Below are 23,944 nucleotides of genomic sequence, written 5' to 3' on the forward strand. Positions count from 1 at the left end.
AAACCTTGCTAAGAATCCACTATGAAGAGATGGAGTAGTCCAAAACCTGTTACTTCTGTCAGATTTCTACTACCTACTGTAAGTGACAGCAACCTAGGAGAAAAGTAATTTATGGCTCATTTTACTCTGGAAAAAAACGTACTTGTTATTTGTATATGTTTGCACATATTTTACATTTTACAGTTTTTCGCTGTAGTGACTCTGTAAGCAAGTGGTTGACACAGTTGGCTAGGTAGGGAGGCTGTGTGCAGGTGCAACTCAGGCGATGTTACAGGGAACAGCTGGTACAGAAGTCAGAGGGATCCAGGAGGCAGGAATAGGTAAAAGGGAAGGTCAAATATAGGGAGGGGAAACTAGAAATCAGCTGATGGCTTGGTGGTTTCATGGATTGCACTTTTTTGGTGCAATATTGCCGTACAGTGCTAGCATTACAAGTTCAAATCTGAGGTAGCACAACATCTGTATGGAATTTATCTCAATATGGAAGTTCTCTCAATATTTGCTGGTGGTTTATTCTCACGTCCTGACAATGAGACCCATTGCAAATGCACAACCGAATGCAAGCAGATAAGCCAGAACTGTCCGTTTGCAGCTCCACTGCAATGGACAGAATACGCTACAGGAGGGATCCTTACAGTACCCCCCTCCTTTAAAGGCGGCTTCCAGACGCCTATAGACACTGGCATAATTCTCCTGAACCACCCAAACCAGAAAATCAGATGTAGAAAGTCCAGCAAACTGATCTGACTGATAACTCATGAAGGTCGGGACAGCCCGACAAGACCAAATTCCAGAATCAGGCACACCAAGACTGAACCAATTGGAACCAGAACCTCCAGAACCATGCCCATCAGTACTACAAGCCCTGGTGTGATACCCATCAGAACTGTGATTTTCAGGAAAAAGCCCCCTGAAACTATCTGAGTGATACTCACCACCTTCCAGGGACTGTCCAAAAATGCCAAACCTTTTAATGCAATGCCCACCGGAACTGTCCTTTCCAACACAGTAGTACCCACTGTTGAACCAGTCCAAGGCACCAGGACAAGTTTCCTCAGAAATCTCCCAGAACACTTTGAAGCTCCATAGAGATCCCAAGAGGTTAGAACACCCTTTAGGCTCACATTGAGAACTATCAAGAACCCCTATGGAACCTAGGGCATTTCCAGGGTCAGGGTTACAAGGACAGACATCGAGATCAGGGCTTTCAGGGACCAGAACCATCTCTGGGCGTGCAGGCAGACTGGCAAAATCAGAACATATCACCACTAAGGAAGCATCTGAGTACGCTGACACACAAGACACACTTGGGCATTCTGGCACACAGAGCACATCTGGGCACACTGGTACAAGAATAACTTCTGGGCACGTCAAGGAACTGCGTACCTCAGAGTCAGCCACGGTAGGACCGAAACCAGGACTGGGCAGAAAATCATCATGATTAGACTTCACTTCACAGCCACTGGACTCTCACTAAAGAATACAGAATCAGACTTAGGGGTCACTGATTCCACCAAGGTTATCAACAAGACATGTTCAGGGGCATTAACAGGACAGGACAAATCTTCTGATGTATGCACTGAACTAGATAGAGTCTCCACAACTTCCTCTGAACTGGACAGAGACTCATCGCTAACTACACTGGATTACTACTGGACTACTGAGTAATTCATGGTACAGGGTGAATTTACTGGAACATTTTCTGGATAAGGCAATGATTCTGTGATTGCAGGTTCACATAACAGATGCTCTGAACCATTCGCGGAACTAGAGCAAGGAGTGGAAACAGAAGTATCAGAACACAGAGTTTGCAAATCTGAACCAGAGTTCTTCAACTGTGAAGTTGGAAAATTCAGATGCTGGGGTTCTAAGGTTACTAAACATGATTTCTGAGACTCAGGAACTGATGCAGTGCATCTATCGGTGTCTGCTGGATCATATGGTTTGCAGGATGCAGAAAACAAATCAGTAGGAATGTGTTTGTATTTTTTTCGCAAAACGTTTTGCGATCAATTTAACAAATTCCAGGGGGTCATCAAAAACCTCCTCGTTTTCATCAGCAACTTCCTCAGCCCAAGTTCTCATCTTGCTATCAAGCAGGTATAAGATAATAAACCTGGACTGCTGAAATGTTGTAGCTGATCTGAAGAAAGAACATGAATTCAAAATTTTGCAATTCTGCATGAAATTCAAAAAAAGACTTATTGCCCCATTATAACGGGTTAGAGAAGTAAGGTGTGCATCTGGAGCAAGGCTAGCAGGTGATGTCATTGCTAGGGGCAACGGAGAGACCGAATTGACATTGGTTACTGAGTGTTGCTCACACTGACTCCCAGAGCGATCATTCAAGATCTCATTCCATGCATCAATTAACGGAATCACAAAGTCATGCACACACAGATTCATTTCAATCAAAGAAAAAGCAGACTCAATGCATGCATGCAAAATTATGTTACTCTTAGCAGTGTAAAATTCATACAAATATTTTCGTTCATTCTCCAATTCATAAATCAAAGCTTCAATTTCCCATTTTTCAAACGGAGGATCCCATTCATTCTTGTCAGGAACTAAACAATTATTCTGAGCATAATTTACAGTTGGACCAGTCTGCAGAAAGCTAGCAGGAGTGGACTTGGCTTGGTTTACTCCTGACAGAGAATCAACTCGATTAACTGGATCATTACTAGGGTATTTCCTATTCTTAAGAATGTCCAGGACTCATAACAAGTGTTGAACTGCAGAATATGCAAATTTTCTTTGCTGCACAAACAATTTGATTTGCTCAATACTCTGTAATATTTCCTCATAATAATATTCAGACAATTCTTTTAAACAAAAATCTTTATTTTCCCTGGCTAGCAAGGAAAGTTCATTGATAGTTTCATAGTCCATTTGACCCCCATGAATGACAATTGAATTTCATTATCTGCTAATGACAGAGCCTGACTATGGGTCTGATGCGCAGTTGCTATGGACGACACTGCTGGTTGGGAACACTTTCCGGAACGTTTACGTTTAGTTTTATGCAAGACTTTAGACTTTGCTGCATACAGATTGCTTTTAGATGCTGCTGAAGAGACATCTGATTGACTAGCATTCAGGAGTTCATTAAGAGGATATGGTAATGGTGATATTCTTAACCAGTTATGGATCACAAAAGTTATGAATTCTAGAGACTTTTCTCTCAGAGTAGTGTGATTCAAAACATCAACTGCCCAATCAAAAAGCTTGCCCTTGAAGAGAGTGCAAATTATCTGATCAGCCCAGGTAGAGACAGGTGTAGCTTGGAAGTCTGGGTTTGACAAAAATCTAACACATTCATGCAAAAATTTGTCTGCTGTTTCAGGGCCAATATTTTCAAATATTTTAAAAAACAAAGAACCATAATACACTGTGTCAGAGCCCTCCTCCATGTGGGTTTGTGTTGGGCCCGTCATAATGTAATGCTGGGGGGTCATACTTTCTGACCACCCAGCGCAACAAGGCTAAGAGCTGGATAATGGAAGAGGTTACACAGGCTGCCCAGAGCAACTGCAGCTCTGGGCTTCCGATATCGCTACAAATAAAACACAATGGCAGCGCAGTGCGATGTTGCGCTGCCTTAGTTCGCACTGTGCTGCCTTAGCGATAGCAAGCATTCAGACCGGTACAAGACAGGACTATAGATTGGAGCGTAACTAGTAGCAACCGCAGCTCACAGTCACGTCCACAGAAGCAAAGCAAGCAAGCAACAACAAGCAAGCATCCACCCAGGCAAGACTACAGGATAGAACGTAACTAATAGCAACTATAGTTACGTTCCCAGAAACTAGAATAGCAGGAATACTACCAGTCACCAACGTGGTGATGGCAGAATCCAAGCTATCTAGATAATGGACTTGACCCACAGCGGATGCAGCAAACGTCCATCAAGCATGAAACTAGGCAATGAACAATAATAAGAAAAATAACAAACGGCTCAAGTAACGGATAAATATATATTAGCAAGTCTGCATATATATTTATCAAGAACTAGCTAAAGCATAAGTAATAAGGTCGCATAGAACTACAATAACAGAACTATACAGAGTAACAAGGTGCCCAGCAGATCAGCATACTGACCTCTATGACGGGCGGGGTGTGAAATGTGAGGCAGACTTTTATCCTGGCATCAGCCAATGGATGCAGGTATGCAAATCTTCACACAGCTGAATGGTAATCACTCAATCCTGAGCAGGCTTGATTACCATTTGCTAGCTGGCCGTGAATGCAAAGGACTCCCATAAGTAATACATGCAGTATTATGTAACAACATGCATGCAGGAAATCCAGGGCTATCTGGCCGCAGCTCAGCTGCAGCAAGCAATTGGTGGAATGATGACAGCATCCTGAGCTGCCCAGAACTGAAGAGTGATTGCAAATGACAATGAGACCCATTGCAATTGCACAACCGAATGCAAACAGATAAGCCAGAACTGTCCAATTGCAGCTCCACTACAACGGACAGAATACGCTACAGGAGGGATCCTTACAGCGTTGTAGCGTTAGATTTTCAGCTCCACTGAGGGACAGTAAAAGTACATGCAAACATCAAGTTTTGACTAATTTTGAAACCTCCATGTAGTATGGAGGTCAACAGTTATTGAATACTCGGAACAGATTATGTAGGTAAGCTCTCTTGAAAGTGGTAAAATTGGCCAGCCATTGGCCAATCAAAATTACATGTGTGTAGCAGGCTTTAGTGACTAAGGATGCTCAGTGAGCGATTCTAATAATTTCAAACTGAGGGTTTATTTTATGTAAAGGTATGCAGCTTGCAGCTGGACAGAACAAATGCCGCAGCTGATTATTTGCAGTGGGTCCATTTTTTTTAACTGTCTTTTTATTAAAGTAAACCAGAGCTGTGGCATAAACCTGCCTGTGTCCCTCGCCGTCCTCCTGTGGTCTGCCGTTCAGCCACAACAGCTCAGTCGCGTCCAGTCTGGGTCTTCTAGGCGTGTGCGGACCTCCCATGCATGTGCAGTAGACTGACGCAAATGAGCAAGTTACCGGGGGTGATATCGCAGCTGATCGCGGGAGGACGGCGTGGGACACAGACGTGTTTATGCAGCAGGAGGAAGCCAAGGGTGAGTATTAAATCTTTGTTTAGCCACAGCTCTGGTACACTTTAAGAGTTCTAATTTTTTTGTTTCCAAAAAGAGAACAATATCCCCCATAGTGGATACAATACACATAAACTCGCATACACACAGAAATGAAGAACAGCATAAACTAACAATGCAGTTGGAACAATGCCTAGAAGAAGAACAGCTTCATGATAATAACATAATAACTGTAGTACTGCAGGTACCATTAACCAGAAGGAGAGCTGTGAAGGGGAAAACCTTTCTAAGAACAGCAGGTTCATTTAAAACTGCATCATTTACAGAGAATTAACATAACATTTGCATAACCTTGAAATTATTTGCATCTCATCGACCAATCCTTAGTGACATGTTCTGCAATAGTTGTCAGCGTTATATAAATAAATGATAATAACAGGCGAACACAGTGTTGCACAGCTGGCATAGTAGTAAATTAGGGCATTTTCTATCAGTAGTATCAGATATTCTGTCAGTATGATAGAATACAATGGCCTCAATTCACTAAGATCATGCTGGAGATAATAAGGCAAGAGAATACTTACCTCCACACAGTAAGAGAGTTATCTTATCTCTTCATTCCTTAAGTTACCTCCTCTATAGTTAATTTACCTCCTCTGTAGTTAAGTTACCTCCTCTGTAGTTACTGTATGTTACCTCCTCTGTAGTTATTTTCACACGCAGTTAATGAACAGCCTTTCTGTGAGGAAACGCGGAAAAGCCGCCGCTAGCACTCAGAGGGAGGCGGCTGTTTCCGCGTCTGACATGGCGGCACAACGCGAAGAAACCGCCGCATGCCGCATGGGCAGAGCGGTGGGGTCCGCATTGGACGCGGAAGATTGTCCGCATGGCAATACTACTAGCGCGTCTCAACGCGGAAAAACCGCCGCAAGCCGTCCAGGCAGAGCGGCGGAATCCGCATTGGTAACGGCGGAATCCGCATCAGAGGCGGCCCCCGCATTAGATACATTACATGACAGTACTGGTGTGGCTGGGACTGGTAGTCCACCAAGACTCAGACTTACACGCGCGCGAGCACAGAGGCAGAGTTTAAATAGCAGTTAGAAGGGTGTCGGCTGACCAGCTGGGTCAGCTGACAAATTCCACTGCTCCCATTGGACCAGCAATTAGGGAGGTCCTGGAAAGGTCCTAGAGTATATATACTGCTGGTTGTTCACTTGCTCTTTGTCTGGCGTGCGATCACACATGTGGGAGCACCCAGATCCGTAGTCAGATCCGTTAGTGTGCCGGGACCAGCTGGAGCTGTAATCCTACACTAAGCTAGATTCCGTTGATAGCTTAAAGTACTAGTTTGATTGTGATTATTTGTTATGACTTCTTGCCTGCCTTGACTACTCTTCTGAACTTTGATCTTGTACCTCGTTATTTCTGATACTCCGTTGCCGAACCCCGGCTCGCTCCTAGACTCTGTTTCTGCCTCCTGATTCTGTACCCCGATATATCTGATACCCCGTTGCCGAACCCCGCCTGTACTTTGACTCTGCCTTTTGTCTGCTGATCTTGTACCTTATCTGTCTGTGTGTTTACGACTTGGCTTGCCCGACCTCGAGAACCGACCTCACGATTGGAGGCGGTTCCTTGTCCCGTTAGTGACACTTGCGTCTGAGTGTCACTTTCAGACTTTCCTTCCCACTGTTAGTCTGACTCCTCCCGTTTTGGAGAGCTCAGACCTGTGGAAGGTATCTGTGCAGTACTCCTTGCTGCACTGAGGCTTGTCCTCTGTATTACTGTTGCACCAAACACAACGCTCTACTCGGGTGTACAGAGGTTAGTTTGTATATCGGATTATCGGTGAGACTGCAGATCACTTATAATCTGGTATATATCTGTATTTCCGGTGATACTGCAGATCACCGGTAATCAGATACTCTATGCGCCCACCGATCGTTACAGAACGCCAGACCAAAAATGCAAATGGACGCACACACTGACCGTCTGGGCGCACTTGCCACTTCGGTGGAAAACATCAACCAAGTGCTGGGTAGCCACAAGACTATAATTAATGTCCTGTCAGGCTCTGTGCAAACCCTCCAGACGTCAGTTGATTCAGTGCGATCCTCTCCTAGTACTGATATACGTATGCCTGTACCTGATAAGTTTTCTGGCCACAAGTCTGACTTCCGGAATTTCAGGAGTAGAGTGTTGTCGTATTTTGACTTGAGACCCCGATCCTCGGGGACGGAGACCCAACGGGTCATCTTTATTAAAACTTTGCTGACTGGGGACTCCCAGTCTTGGGCATACAACCTGCCTCCTACCAATATTGCCCTGACCTCGGTGGAGGAATTCTTTAAGGCCATGGCCATAATTTATGACGACCCTGACCTCGCCGCGTCCTCTGAGCGGAAGCTCAAACTTTTGCGGCAAGGCAGAGGCTCGGTCGAGGATTATGCGGCAGAGTTCCGTAGGTGGTCAGTCACCGCTAGATTCGATAACTTTGCTCTGATGGATTACTTCCTGTCTGGGTTGTCGGAGGAAGTCTCTGATCTAATGTTGACTATACCCGAGCCCAAGACAGTCGATGAGGCCATATCATCGGCCATTCGAGTTGATCGTAGGTTACGCCATCAGAAGCAGGTTAGGGGTACTCACCACGACAGGGTGACATCTTACGCGGCACCGTCCGCTACACCCCTAGTGACACCTTCTCCGCCTGTCTCACCCTCTCCGGTCTTGCCTCCGCTCGAACCAATGCAGATTGGTCGTTCGAGGTTGACCCAGGTGGAGCGACAGCGGAGAATGACGGAACAGCTGTGCCTGTATTGCGCAGCAGCAGGGCATAGGGTGCGAAACTGCCCTACCAAGTCGGGAAAACGACTTTGCCTAGGAGTAGTGGAGGGTGACACCCTAGGCACACAATTTTCACCTCTTAAAGAGAAAAAATTGCTTCTCCCCTGTACTATCACATGGGAGAATAAGTCTGTAGCCACTGAAGCGTTTGTCGATTCTGGCTCGGCGGCTAATTTTATGGATCTTGAATTCGCTCAGGAGTTGGGTATTCCCCTCACTCCAGTGAGTCCCCCCATTCAGGTCACGGCAGTGGACGATTCCCCTCTGCAACGGGATCGCCCCCTGTCACAGACCCCGGAGGTGAAGGTCGTCATAGGGGTACTGCATGGGGAGCAGTTACGATTTTTTGTGTTACGCATGTCTACCTCGACTATTATCCTAGGCATGCCGTGGCTGCAAATCCATTCTCCGCACATAGACTGGGCTACGGGTCAGGTAACCAGATGGTCCGATCATTGTCACCAACGGTGTTTAGGGAAGGTGACATTGGGTCGGACCAAGATTCTTGTGGAGGGGGTTCCCGAAGAGTATGCAGAATTCTCTGATGTATTTTGTCCTAAGTCTGCTGATCAGTTACCCCCTCATCGCCCGTTCGATTGCCCCATTGATCTCCGTGCTGGTTGTATGCCTCCTAGGGGTCATCTGTATAACTTGTCCGGTCCAGAAAAGATGGCTATGCAGGAATACATTCGTGATAACTTAGCCAAGGGGTTCATCCGGCCCTCCCGGTCGCCTGCTGGGGCCGGTTTCTTTTTCGTTAAAAAGAAAGACGGGGGTCTCCGACCTTGCATTGATTATCGGGGCCTCAATAAGATCACGATAAAAAATCGCTATCCGTTACCCTTGATAGACGATTTATTTACGCAAATCACAGCCGCAAAGATCTTCTCTAAATTGGATCTGAGGGGGGCGTACAATCTAATCCGCATCAGAGAGGGTGATGAGTGGAAGACGGCCTTCAACACACCCGACGGGCATTACGAGTACCTAGTGATGCCCTTCGGGTTGTGCAATGCGCCAGCCGTCTTCCAAGAATTAATCAATGAGGTATTCCGGGAGGTTTTGGGTAGATTCGTATTGATATACCTCGATGACATACTGATTTATTCCAATAACCTCGCCGAACACAGGGTTCATGTAAAATTTGTCCTAAACAAATTAAGACAGAACAGGCTCTACGCGAAGGTGGAAAAATGTATATTTGAAGTGACCACGGTCACGTTTCTGGGATATGTAATTTCCACCTCGGGCCTCTCAATGGATCCTGCCAAGGTCACAGCCGTGTTGGAGTGGCCACAGCCAGTGGGGTTGAAGGCCCTGCAGAGGTTTTTGGGGTTCGCGAACTATTACAGGAGGTTCATCAAGGGATACTCCACTTTAGTCGCCCCCCTTACCAGTCTCACAAAAAAAGGGGCGGATACCAACCACTGGTCTCCTGAAGCCGTGACGGCATTTGCTTTATTGAAGAGATTATTTTGCTCAGCACCAATTTTGAGGCATGTTGACACGTCCTTTCCCTTCATTGTGGAAGTTGATGCCTCAGAAGTTGGGGTGGGGGCGGTGCTGTCGCAACGGTCTGGGTTGCAGGGCAGATTACACCCATGTGCTTATTTTTCCCGCAGGTTTTCACCTGCAGAGAAAAATTATGATATAGGCAATCGGGAACTTCTGGCTATTAAGTTGGCATTTGAGGAGTGGCGCCACTGGTTAGAGGGGGCAGAACACACAATCACAGTTTACACCGACCATAAGAACTTGGAATACATCGAGGGGGCGAAGAGATTGAGTCCCCGTCAGGCCCGATGGTCTTTGTTTTTTACAAGGTTTAGATTTATAATCACGTACACCCCAGGCAGCAAAAACGTCAAGGCAGATGCCCTCTCCAGGTGTTTTGAACCAGAAACGGCACAGCCACCCGCTCCTGAGTCTATCATCCCACGGGAACTAGTGTTAGCCGCAACAGAGACTTGGGAGGATTGGACGGAGGTTTTGGGTCCATTTCAGCAGGACGTTCCTGAGGGAAAACCCGAAGGGGTTATGTTCATCCCTTTGCCCTTTCGTTTACAAATCCTGCACCTCTTTCACGCCCATAAGAATGCTGGTCATCCGGGAGCGGCTAGAACACAGGATCTGATTGCCAGGTGTGCTTGGTGGCCTTCGTTGGCAACAGATTGCAAAGAGTACGTCAGGGAGTGTGCGGTCTGTGCCAGGAGTAAACCCTCCCGGCTGGCATCTGTAGGTAAGCTGCAGCCTTTGCCCACCCCGAGTGAGCCATGGACCCACTTGTCCATGGATTTTGTGGGAGAATTGCCCAGGTCTGAAGGAATGTCGGTCATTTGGGTGGTAGTCGACCGTTTTAGCAAGATGGCCCATTTTGTGCCCCTGAAAGGACTCCCCTCGGCTCAGGAACTGGCCGAGTTGTTCATCCTTCACGTCTTCCGGTTGCATGGCATTCCGGAAGACATTGTGTCGGATAGGGGAGTCCAATTTGTCTCTGGTTTCTGGAGGGCATTTTGTCGCCAGATGGGCATGAAGTTGTCTTTTTCGTCGGGCTACCACCCACAGACTAATGGGCAGACGGAACGTATCAATCAGTCTTTGGAACAATTCCTAAGATGTTACGTTGCGGAAGCACAGACTGACTGGGTGAGGTTTTTGCCCTTCGCGGAATTTGCACAGAATAATTTGAAGAATTCCTCATCTGGGTTCTCTCCATTCCAGATTGTGACAGGGAGATCACCCAAATTTTCCCCTTTTCCAGTCGTGTCATCCCCATTTCCAGCACTGGAGGATTGGCAAAGATCACTTAGGGACAATTGGGGAATTGTTAAGGGGAATTTGCAGAAGGCGTTCCAGAGTCAGAAGGGTCAGGCAGACAAAAGACGATCCGTGGAATGGAAGTTTCAGCCAGGGGAGTTAGTCTGGGTGTCTACACGTCACTTGACCCTGAAGCAGCCTTCTACCAAACTGGGTCCCAGGTTTGTGGGTCCATTCCCAGTAACCAAAAGAATCAATAACGTGACTTACGCCATTGATCTTCCTGCCAGCATGCGGGGCGTAAGGTCGTTTCATGTGTCCCTACTCAAACCTGCGGTCCAGGTGGGTTCCGCTCCTCCTCCCCCTGTGTTGGTAGATGATCAACCTGAATATGAGGTGGAAAAGATTTTAGATTCACGTGTTGTGCAAAATTCAGTACAATATCTCGTACACTGGAAAGGGTACGGCATTGAGGAAAGGCAATGGGTACCAGGGACGCGCATGCATGCAGACGAATTAAGGAGAGAATTTCATGCCTCACATCCCGAGAAACCTGGTGGGAGTTGTCCGGAGTCCACTCCTCGGGGGGGGGGGTACTGTGAGGAAACGCGGAAAAGCCGCCGCTAGCACTCAGAGGGAGGCGGCTGTTTCCGCGTCTGACATGGCGGCACAACGCGAAGAAACCGCCGCATGCCGCATGGGCAGAGCGGTGGGGTCCGCATTAGACGCGGAAGATTGTCCGCATGGCAATACTACTAGCGCGTCTCAACGCGGAAAAACCGCCGCAAGCCGTCCAGGCAGAGCGGCGGAATCCGCATTGGTAACGGCGGAATCCGCATCAGAGGCGGCCCCCGCATTAGATACATTACATGACAGTACTGGTGTGGCTGGGACTGGTAGTCCACCAAGACTCAGACTTACACGCGCGCGAGCACAGAGGCAGAGTTTAAATAGCAGTTAGAAGGGTGTCGGCTGACCAGCTGGGTCAGCTGACAAATTCCACTGCTCCCATTGGACCAGCAATTAGGGAGGTCCTGGAAAGGTCCTAGAGTATATATACTGCTGGTTGTTCACTTGCTCTTTGTCTGGCGTGCGATCACACATGTGGGAGCACCCAGATCCGTAGTCAGATCCGTTAGTGTGCCGGGACCAGCTGGAGCTGTAATCCTACACTAAGCTAGATTCCGTTGATAGCTTAAAGTACTAGTTTGATTGTGATTATTTGTTATGACTTCTTGCCTGCCTTGACTACTCTTCTGAACTTTGATCTTGTACCTCGTTATTTCTGATACTCCGTTGCCGAACCCCGGCTCGCTCCTAGACTCTGTTTCTGCCTCCTGATTCTGTACCCCGATATATCTGATACCCCGTTGCCGAACCCCGCCTGTACTTTGACTCTGCCTTTTGTCTGCTGATCTTGTACCTTATCTGTCTGTGTGTTTACGACTTGGCTTGCCCGACCTCGAGAACCGACCTCACGATTGGAGGCGGTTCCTTGTCCCGTTAGTGACACTTGCGTCTGAGTGTCACTTTCAGACTTTCCTTCCCACTGTTAGTCTGACTCCTCCCGTTTTGGAGAGCTCAGACCTGTGGAAGGTATCTGTGCAGTACTCCTTGCTGCACTGAGGCTTGTCCTCTGTATTACTGTTGCACCAAACACAACGCTCTACTCGGGTGTACAGAGGTTAGTTTGTATATCGGATTATCGGTGAGACTGCAGATCACTTATAATCTGGTATATATCTGTATTTCCGGTGATACTGCAGATCACCGGTAATCAGATACTCTCTGCGCCCACCGATCGTTACACTTTCTTTAACTCTGGAGTTATTTTAAGGATTAAAGAGTTAACTTAAAGACAGAAGAGTTAACTTTAGGTTTGCCTGAGGTAAAATGGCCTCAATTCACTAAGATCATGCTGGAGATAATAAGGCAAGAGAAAAATTACCTCCACACAGTGAGAGAGTTCTCTTATCTCTTCATTCCTTAATTTACCTCCTCTGTAGTTAATTTACCTCCTCTGTAGTTAATTTACCTCCTCTGTAGTTATTTTCACATGCAGTTAATAAACAGCCTGTCTTTAACTCTGGAGTTATTTTAAGGATTGAAGAGTTAACTTAAAGACAGAAGAGTTAACTTTAGGTTTGCCTGAGGTAAAATGTTTCCTGAATACGACATGACTCATCACCATGGTGATAACTATAGAAACGTCAATAAAGACAGGAGATAAGCTTAGTGAATTGAGGCCAATGTTTCCTGAATACTACATGCCTTATCACCATGGTAAGAACTCTAGAAGAGTTATTAAAGACAGGAGATAAGCTTAGTGAATTGAGGCCATACACTTTCATAGGGTGTCCTAGTATTTAATAGGCAAAGTGTGGGACAATGTGTTAATTTCACAGTAAGTGAGTACAGGCTCAAGGAAAATTGAGAATAGTTTGGATTGGCTCCTTAAAGTTTGGATTGTGTAATGTTGGGGAGAATGGTGTGTGTGGTTTGTGTGTGTGTTGCAATTTCTAGCTGGTGAGGCCCACTATGGCACATGACAAGAAAGGTATTAGTTGCTTACCCCCCCCCCCCCCCCCCCCCCAGTATGGGTAGCAGATGTGCTTCTTCTTTATTATAGGTAGCACATGTCTCCCCTATCCTTATTCTAGGAAGTACAACTTCTTCCCCCACCAGTATAGGTAGCCATATCTGCGCCCCTAGTATAAGGTAGTTCCCCAGTATAGGCAGCAGATGTGCCAGTATTAAGATGAACTGTGCTGCTGGGGTGTGAGTGTTGGGGAGAGCACCATTACTTACCTGCGGGGTGCTGCTCCTCTCATCTATTTGTACTATGTTGTTATGATAGTTGGCTTATGGCTGAATCATATACTTCCCCACTATGCCTATAGTCAGCCAGTCATAGAAAAATACAGAATTTCAGCATGAGGTGTGCTTATACATTCACAATCACATTCAGGCAGCGCTAAATAATCTCTGTCTAACATGGATAACACAATGAAGAGAAAAGAATGCATTTACTGAGAGCAGTACTACTTTATATACTGATAGATAGTCTGGCTACACACACCGCTTGACTGAATCTTAGCTTGCTTATTCATTTATATCACCCCCTTATATAGCACTGGCATTTTCTGCAGCACTTTGCAGAGAATAATTAATCTTTTACATCAGTTTGTGCCCCTCAGTGTGGTCTTACCCTGGGCTTCTCAGTATTAGCTCTGCAAATAAAGTATTTACAGCTCAGGAGTTAATGACAGTAGTTTAGGTCAGTGTGATGGATTAGCCAGTGGTAAAGCTACAGAGCTATGGGCAATAAAGATTTTACACTGGGTCCCTTCTCCAGAACTGTATGTATAATAATCTCATGATACAGAACTGTCCGGGAACAGCCATTGTGTGTAAGAGGTGTAAGCAGAGGAAAACAATGGTTTGTTAATAATTACTACTACTCAAAGCACATACAGTATAAAGGTAATTATTACTAAAAGCACCAGTAAAGCGCAGTGACTGGAAGAGGGTCCGATGTGGGTCCCTCTGGTCCAGGGGCCCTGGTGAAGACACGGTTTCTGCATCCTCTATTGCTAAGCCACAGGGATTGGCTGCTGAAATGGTTAGTATATGGACCATTGTTAATGTAAGACACATGTATTAGGTCAAGTAAGTTCATGGGATTGTTTTCGGTTAAAGTGTACCTGAGACGAGGGAAACAAGAGGATTTTGTTATCTGGGGCTTCTTCCAGTCCCATGTAGTCTGTAAGCTCCCTCGGTGTCCTCCGGGTCCACTCTGTTGTGCTACTGTCACCCCAGTTAAAGTCTATGACTGACTGAGTTGCGGACTACTGCGCATACGCTGTCCCAGCCGCACGCTTCTTCGATACTGCTCCCGAGGTCATTAGCGTTCTCCACATGCGCAGTTCACACAGACTTGTAACTCCACATGCGCAGAGCGCTCCTGGTCATGGGAGCATGAGCGGAGGAGATGTGCAGCCCGGAACAGCGCATGCCTAGCAGCCCATAGGTCACAGACTTGTAACTCCACATGCGCAGAGCGCTCCTGGTCATGGGTGCATGAGCGGAGGAGATGTGCAGCCCGGAACAGCGCATGCCTAGCAGCCCAGACTTTCATTTGGCTGCAGCAGCACAACGGATCGAACTGGGAAAACACCAAGGGAGCTAGCAGACTGCAGGCAGCGGGAAGAAGCTCCAGGTAAGTACAAATCCTCTTGTCCCCCATCTCAGGTTTACTTTAGGCTGGATTCACGCTCAGATGCGTTCCATTGAGTTGCATCACATTGCACCCCATTGAAAAAAGCATGCTGCGACGCAACTCAACATAACGCATCTAAGTGTAAATCCAGCCTCAAGGTTAGTGTGAGGGATCATCATTCAACGGGATTAAGTGTTAAGGCTTGGACACACGCTAGGCAATTGTCGACCAAGACAAGTCTGCACTGTCTTAGTTAGTAAGTATCCAGATTTGAACACCTTTCTCTTTAGAAATTTGCTTTAATGTGTTATTTATAATGTAATTATTACCATAGTTATTCTTATGTTGATAATTATTATTATTTTATATTCTTGTTGTCTACAGAAATAGTCGGAAGAAGGCTTCTTGGACGAAAGCTTACTTTTTTTTTTTAAGTTAACCAATCAATGGTATCATACTGATTCAAAACTTCTTCTTATTGTAATTGTTACTATTTTTAATCTTGTTACTAATAATGCTGATGGTGTTTCTAATCCTGAGAACAAGGCTGATAAGGTTTATAATCCTTAGAATACTGCTGACTATACATAATAATACGAATGAAGAAGAAGGAGGAGGGAGAGGAGGAAAATGAGAAAGAGAAGATCATATCTCAAATCCCTAAGCCTTATTGTTCTTTTTTCTGTAAGCTTCTTCAGTGAAGAAATCCTTCCAGCTATGTCTGTATATTTTACAGGTAGATCTTTCTCTCCAGAGTGAATGCGCCAAGACACAGATAAATTGTAACGATAGCTAATGATAAATGACATCTGCATTTGGCAGTTAAATAGAACTTTTGTATCATTAGACAGACACTCCCAAATAGCCTCCCCAAGGTAGTTCAAATGAGCTTTATTTACCTATTAATTCGCTTCAGAAGTCTCATTAGCCGCAAACCGCCGCATCCCCGCTGAAAAACGAGTGCTGCAGACCCCCCAAATCCCCGGGCAAACATCCACAACCAACTTGGTCGTGGATTTTGCTGCTCTCCTGCCGTCAATCGCTGTGCGGATCGCCGCCTCTCCCCGCCCCTCTCTGTGAAGGAAGAGTGAGAGGGGCGGGGAGAGGCGGCGATCCACCACGATTGAAATCAGAAGAGGCAGAGCTACAGAAGAGAGCTCTGCCTCTTCAGGAAGTGCCGGCCAGATTCACCCCCGGGGACTTGGGGGATCTGCAGCCCTCGTTTTTCAGCCGGGATGCAGCGGTTTGCGGCTAATGAGAGTTCTGAAGCGAATTAAAAGGTAAACATAGCAAAAAAAATTCGCTTCAGACTATCTTTAACCCCCTCCCAACCACAGTTTTTTTCCCCCTTAAAAACCATAGCAATTTTCACATCACGCTCCTCCCATTCATTTGCCATTAACTTTAATGCTACTTATCACACCAATATGATCTATATATTGTTTTTTTGTGGGACAAACTACGTTGTGCTTGGGTGGTACTTTTTGCTAAGCGTTATTTTTATTTTAGCTGCATTTTAGAGGGAATATTGAGGAAAAATTAAAAAAAAACAATATTTCTCAGTTTTTTTGCCATTATAGGTTTAAAATAAATTGTGCTGTTGTAGATAAAACCCAGACGTTTTATTTGCTCATTTGTCCTGGTTATTACAACATTTAAATTAAGTGCCTAGTTGAATGTATGGTGACAATATTTTATTTTGGAAATAAAGGTGTATTTTTTCTGTTTCTTTATACTATATCAATAAATAGAAGCCCTTATTTACAAAAATAACAGTAATATACCCTCATGACATACATATTAATAGTTTTTTTTAAATGATGTAACTTTTTTGTGTGTTTTATTTTGGTAACTATGGGTCGGGGGTGGAAAGGGTTAATCACTAATACAAATCTATTTATTTTTATTTATTATAGTGTATGTGGGTGTATTTTTACTTTTTGGCCACAAGATGTCGCCTCACTTTATGCCTGTGTGCTGTAAGTATCTGTTTTTCTTTCACTTTGACAATGAACACCGACATCTCGCTGATGCCGGCTTTCATTTGTTATAGGCACTTTGGGAACAGCTGTTCCCACTCACTGATCATAGACCAGCAGGATTGCGATGAAGGCAAATGGTAGCACACCTGGGGCTGTGATTGAGCAGGTAAATAAACAGGTACGCATATCTTGGTTGTTAGGTGAAGTTTTCAAGGGTGTATATATGCATAGCAGCAGTTGGGAACAGCAGCAATAGATAAGTCCTGCTCCTGCAAGTGCCTACGTGCATTGTTGCCCCACAGGACACTGCAGTGTAACTAGTCCCTAAGCTATGCAGTGCGTCGTATATTATGTGTATATGTTCTGAATTTTTGCATGACCATCTATGGACATGAAAAAAAAAGTTAACATGCTCACAAATGCGCATGCAGAGGCACAAATGGTGCATGGCCACCTATATAAGACTTAGCCTGGCAGTAGGACACTGCTGCAAACCCTGCAGCACAGAGTGTATGTGCCTGTTTTATTGCTACCTAACCTGCCCTGACCTTGGTTTGGATCCTGACTTGCTTCGTGCCTGTATACCTGCCTGACGCCTGCTCTATTGGCTTGTCCCTGACATTGCTAACCTCCAGATATTGAACTGCACACCTGCTTCCCTTATTGCTGACTATGGTGAGTGAATCCCAGGGGTCATGATCTGGTGATTACTTGCATCAAAGTAGTCTGTCACCCACCAGTGGGATTATGCTATATTGAAAACCAGTTACTACTTAGATTCTGCATGCAAATAAGCAGAGGGAGAACGTTTGAGTATTTAAGGCCTAGTCTTATTTTTCACATTTTTACATGATGGTACAGTATTTGCTGCTATTTTTGTTAAATCCTTTGCAGTAGATGTAGAGAATTTAAGGAGGCACTGTAACCACATATAGTAGCATGCACTCAAATATCCTGGTTACAGCATCATAAAAACGTCCTGTACCTGTATACTGCTCTATATGGATATGTAGCCCAACCCTCCCTTTGATGTTTAGCATAGGCTATTTAGTTATATAGCCTTCTCCTCCTAGTAGTGCACTCTGAGAGACCAAGGCCCATATGCACTTTTTCTTCTGAGTGTTCTCCTAGGCAATATTTTCACTAATTGTTTAGAAGATGCCCTTTAAGCCATCTGCAAGCAAGACAATACTTGAGAATAGTATTGACAGTACTTTTTCACCTACTTTTGGGCACTTTTTCAATTTTAAAAAGAGGATGAAAAATGATCTAGAAAAAAACTCAGGAGAAAAATTACATATGGGCCCAGCTGCTGTTTCTGGTTACTTCAAAACACACAGTAAACAAACATGCCAGAGTGATGCTCCTCGCCAGCACTAAAGATATCACCACCTGTGATACATTTAAGAATGTAAATTGTGCTGAGGAAAGATTTCAAAATGGGCAAACCCTGACTAAATAAATATTGTAAAATATAAGCAATTGTAATAATTTAGTTACATTCAGTTAAGTTCCTCTCAATTGAAGTTCCTCATTATCGCAGAAGACTCAGCTACCAATTTGCAGACAAGATTCATCAGAGGGCAGCAAGCCCTGGAAACTAAAGGTCTTAAAATCAATACCACGAAGATCAAGACCATGATATGTTTAAAAGAAGATGAACCTCTGTTGATCACTGATAAGCATGGAAACTTGCTGAAACAGATATAAACCTCCAGATACTTATGCTGGGAATACACGGTTCGTTTTTGCCTTCGTTTAAACCTTCGTTTCGATTGTGCCTTTTGTCCTTTTCGATCCCGAAATAATCGGTCATACGGTTAATATCACCAACCACGGTTTCGTTTTTTTTTTTCGATTCTGATGGTTTCGTTTTTCCAATGATCGAAGGCTGCAAAGAAACGAAACGAAAATCCCTTTTTACAGGGACGGACTAGCATAAACGAATATATAATCGATCTGAACAGCCATCAAGCCTACCAATGGCTCGATTAGATGGATAAAGAGAGATAATATCAAACATGTTCGATCACTAGTCGTTCGTTTTTGGGGTCTATTAATCGAAACTATAATGAGATTATGACTATTTTCACATACGTTTTCAACACTCGATTCGTTTACCGAACGAATCGAAGGTTTAAACGAAGGCAAAAACGAACCGTGTATTCCCAGCATTAGGCTCCATGATAAAAGCCAAAACAAGGTTAGCATGACAGAAGTGGAAGGAATTATCAGGACTCAGGAGTAATACCACAATACCACTGTGTGACCACAAAATGACAATAAGAATGAAGGTGTACAGAACAATGGGGAGACCAGTACTCCTATATGGTGCAGAGGCATGGACACTAAAGAGAAGAACTCCAGGGTAGAACAGAGATTAGGAGGCTACATTGGATATTAGGGGTCTTCCTTCAAGACAGAAGGAAATATGAAGACATCCAGCATATTGTAGGTATGTCATGTATGACTGACAAGATACAGGAGTCAAAGCTCAGATGGTATGGGCTTACACCACCTTCAGAGTCATACATTGAGAAAAGTGTGCAAGCAGACATTTACGGAAACCAGAGTCATGGGCGGCAGAGACTGCGGTGGCTTGACGTGGTTTGGGGGTAAAACGGAGACTGCCCAGGTGAGAAACAAATGGAGAATGCAAATCTATGTGGCTGACCCAATGACAGAGAGAGATTAATTCCAGCCTGAAGCAGAGACAGAGTAAAGTTCCTCTATAACAACTCAAGACCCATCACAGAAACTTCACCGAATCTGAGAAGTAACAAAGCCCATAAAAATATAGCCACATAGTTGAAGAATCCTTGAAACCTATGATACCATAGTGGGATCACAGTCAGATCTTGTTAAAAAGTTTAGTTTTCATTCATGGTGTTGGATAGTCAATGGACATAATGCTTGGGAAAAAAAACTATATTGTAGTAATGTGAGTCAAAGCCACAACTTCATCCAGCATAAGTTTCATTTATTTTGATCTCTTATTTAACAAGCTCAAAGGGGACTTTATTGCTTATAGAAACTATACTCTACACTCTAAAAGTGCCCATTAACGGCCTGATTCTTAGTAAACGATTTTTAATCGATCCAGAGCATTAAAGAGTCCAAACTATTCAAGATACTGAAACAGGTTGTAATTGAATGCATGAAAAGTTCATCATGCCAGTGCTTTAACTTAATAATTGATCATTCATGATCGATTAAACCCACCTGCTTTTCTTTTTAATACTAAATGATCTGGATAATCTGATTGAAAATATGACCATTCACTAAAAAATACCATTAATGAGTACCTTACAGCAAACCTGAAGCTAAAATAAACTTATGAGATAATAAATTGTAGGTGTAGTACAGATAACAAATAGAATAGTAGTCTCATGCTGTTTTCCAGTACAGGAAGAGTTAAGGTAGCCATACACTGGTCGATTTGCCATTGCCAACTGACAGATCCCTATCTGATCGAATCTGATCAGAGAGGGATCATATGGCTGCCTTTACTGCAAACAGATTGTGTATCGATTTCAGGCTGAAGCTGATCACAATCTGTTCAGCTGCTTCTGCCGCCTGTCTCCCCCTTCCCCCGTATACATTATTTAAAGCTGGCTCCGGGTCCTCTTCTCCGCGCTGCACGCATCCCAGCATCCTGCACCGCATCCCAGCGTACACTGTGTCACTCCGTGACCAGGAAGTTCAAATAGAGCGCCCTCTAGTTGAACTTCCTGGTCACTGGAGTGACACAGGAAGTTAATGTACGCCGGGATGGAGCAGGAACAGAGCGGTGCAGCGCGGAGAAGATGCCCGGGAGCCAGCGTCAGGTAATGTATACCTGCATCGGATCGGCCGCCGCTAGCGACGCGCTCCCTACCCGTGGGCAATCGACGTTAATTTCCCGCACGGCGCGATCGACGGACCGATCCGATTTCGGGAGGAAATTGGATCAGCGGGTGCGTTTAGCGCGAACGATTGGCAGCAGATTCGATCCCAGTGATCGAATCTGCTGTCAAAACGGCGGCAAATCGGGCCAGTGTATGGCCAGCTTTAAAAAGAAAACTTCAGTTGTTATCTATGCAAACAAGCTACCCTTTGCTCTTAAAGTGGCCATACACTGATAGATTTGCAGCAGATTTGACCATCAGATAGATTTCTGTCAGATGCCTGTCAGGTTGAATCTGACAGGAATATATCTGATGTGTGCCACACACTAGGAACAGATTTCCAACAGATTTCAGAATTAAATCTATTGGAAATCTATCTTAATGCATTATTGGACCATTAGATCCAATGCAACTCTATGGGCCATGGATCTGCTACCAACAGCAGATCGACCTGGGCTTTCCATCCTGTCAGATAGATCAAATCCATCGAAATCTATTGAAATCGGCCACAAATCGATCGATCGATCGATGTGAAAGAATCGATTTCTGATTGATTCTATAGAATCGATTGATCGATGGCTGAAATCGACCAGTGTATGGGCCCCTTTAGACCTACTGGGTGGAATACAGTCCTGTTTTCTGAAGCATGTAAATAGCCAAGAAACCGTGCGAGACAGCTTGAGATCAGGTTTTACTGCAGGAAGGTTCAAAGGGTCATTATTTGTTTAATTGCTTAAAAAACAGTGTGGTTTCTAAACTGCAAATATGACAGAATGATGCAATGTTATAAAAAAAAATACAATTGAAAATAAAAATACGAGACTATTTTCTTTGCTACTGATGTTCTATTCGTAATCTGTAATATACATACAATTCATTACCTCATACGTTTTTTTTTTTGTTTGCTTCAAGTGTCATTTTTTTGTGGTATTTTTTTAAAGAAAAAATCATACATGAAAGTAAAAATGGTACACGTAAAATGATCACCTATATCAGTGGTATCCAGCCTTTTTCAGGCTGTGGCACACAGGGAAATTTTCAATATTCACAGCACAAAGCATCATACATTACAAGCAGAAAGCATACCATACATCTGGGAAGAGACGACACATGGCCTGTGCAGCAATGATACATACATGTGCAAGGAAACATAGGTTGGGTCACTTGCCTATGGAATAGAGGCTGAATATAGTCTATATAGCATAAATACACAGACGCAGGCTGAGGTCATGAGTACTTACATGTTGATGGGTATGATGAGGAAGTGTCTATCACAGCCTAGAGAATCAAATTAATCAAGTTTCCTGACAGATGATGAACATGGGACTGAGGAGGCCTCATCTGCAGGGCTGGCCTGGCTTTTTATTATGACGGCTGGACAAAGCTGATTAAAACGCTTAGATTATCCCTTAGAATGATGATTGGACATTGGTTTCAAGATGTTTGCAGTCTATTTGGATGTGAGCAGGTTTATCAAAGCCCACCATCACTGCTTCATTATGAATTACCTTACAGGAGTGCTAAAAGGAGAATGCTAAGGGGTCTGTTTATAATATTTTTGTGTTTATTGTTTGTATAACAAAAATTCAACATGACAAACATGACAAATATCGTAATTAGGTATAGTCATAAACATTAATCACAGACAATAACAATGTAACACATATGAATGTAAACAGAAATTGGAACAGTTCTGCCAGTGTGAGTTTAAAGGACAACTGTAACGAGAGGTATATATTTATTTCCTTTTAAACAATACCAGTTGCCTGGCAGTCCTGCTTGTCTATTTGGCTGCAGTAGTTTCTGAATAAGACCAGAAACAAGCGTGCAGCTAATCTTGTCTGATCCGACAATAATGTCAGAAACACCTGATCTGCTGCATGCTTGTTCAGGGCCTATGGCTAAAAGTGTTAGAAGCAGAGGATCAGCAGGATAGCAACTGGTATTGCTAAAAAGGAAATAAACATGGCAGCCCCCATATCCCTCTTGTTACAGTTGTCCTTTAATTTGTTCTCCAGAGGACTACAGCCTACTTTCTGGAGCATGTATTAGATTAGGTAGGGAAACTAGTCCAGCAGGAAAAGGACTACTGGGTTGTAGGACATTGGTGATCTGCAGAGGCATAACAATGGTGGCTGCAAGGGATGCAGTCGTGTGGGGGCCCAGGGCCGATTTTGGGGACGTGACGGGGGAACAATAGCCCCACAGAGTGGCAGGGAGGGGGAACCACTCCCCCACTTCCTCAGGCTCACCCGTCAGCGATTCTCCCTCTTGCAGTGACGCAGCATCAAGCGGGCATGGAACGCGGATATATTTCCGTATTCCATGCGGCGGTGGTTCTACTTTAAATTTTTATCAGGAAGTTGCTTCAGGTGCTTACAGAGAAGAACCTCCGCGGCATAGAATGCAGAAGAGGTATGTCTGCATTCCATGCCCACTTGATGCTTCCCCCTCACTGCTGGAGGGGGAAGTGCTGATGGTGGAGCCCGAGGGAGGGAGTGAGCCCGTCTTGCGCCGCTCGGTGTGGCCTTTGTTCCCCCCTCTTGCACTGTGACCCCTCCTGCACTCCTGGGACACCCAGCTGGCTACCTATACTAGGGTCACCTGTACCAAGCTATACTGAGGGCACCTATACCTGTCTATACTCAGGGCACCTATATCTGTCTATACTGGGAGCACCACTACCTGGCTATACTGAGGGCACCTATATCTAGCAATACTGGGGGCATCTATACCTGTCTATACTGGGAGCACCTATATCTAGCTATACTGGGTGCACCTATACCTGTCTATACTGGTAGCACCTACAGTATACCTGTCTATACTGGGGGCAACTATACCTAGCTATACTCAGGGCACCTATATCTGGCTATACTGGGGGCAAATATATCTGGCTATACAAGGAGCACCTATACCTGGCTATACTGGGGGCACCTATACTCGGGGTTGGGAGGCTGGGGGAGGCCCCATTCAAAGTTTCACAGGGGGGCCCACTGATTTCTAGTTACGCCCCTGGTGATCTGTTTTCTGAGAATAGACAGAACACCTTGGAGAATGTGGGTTGAGTCTGGTGAGATAAGAGAAATGATATAGGAAAGAGGGAAAAGCAAGAGAAGAAGAGATGGAGTATATCTCACAGCCTTTTTATCAAAGTGTCCTCCAATGAGG

General features: G+C 44.7%; 1 protein-coding gene across 4 annotated transcripts in view; it reads right to left on the reverse strand.

Moving 5' to 3' along the window:
- The window catches only part of LOC137521585 (germ cell-specific gene 1-like protein), a 72,020-nt gene that overhangs the window by 22,413 nt on the left and 25,663 nt on the right, over positions 1-23,944 (reverse strand). The window contains exon 1 of one of the 4 annotated variants that reach the window (XM_068241023.1): positions 22,018-22,119. The exons of the other annotated variants lie outside the window; for them this stretch is intronic. The gene's annotated coding sequence lies outside the window, so the exon portion shown is untranslated. Of the gene's footprint in view, positions 1-22,017; positions 22,120-23,944 lie in introns of those variants that run through there. 4 annotated transcript variants of the gene reach the window in all.

The sequence above is a fragment of the Hyperolius riggenbachi genome, chromosome 6 (assembly GCF_040937935.1).
Source record: "Hyperolius riggenbachi isolate aHypRig1 chromosome 6, aHypRig1.pri, whole genome shotgun sequence".
In the NCBI taxonomy this organism is placed as follows: domain Eukaryota; kingdom Metazoa; phylum Chordata; class Amphibia; order Anura; family Hyperoliidae; genus Hyperolius; species Hyperolius riggenbachi.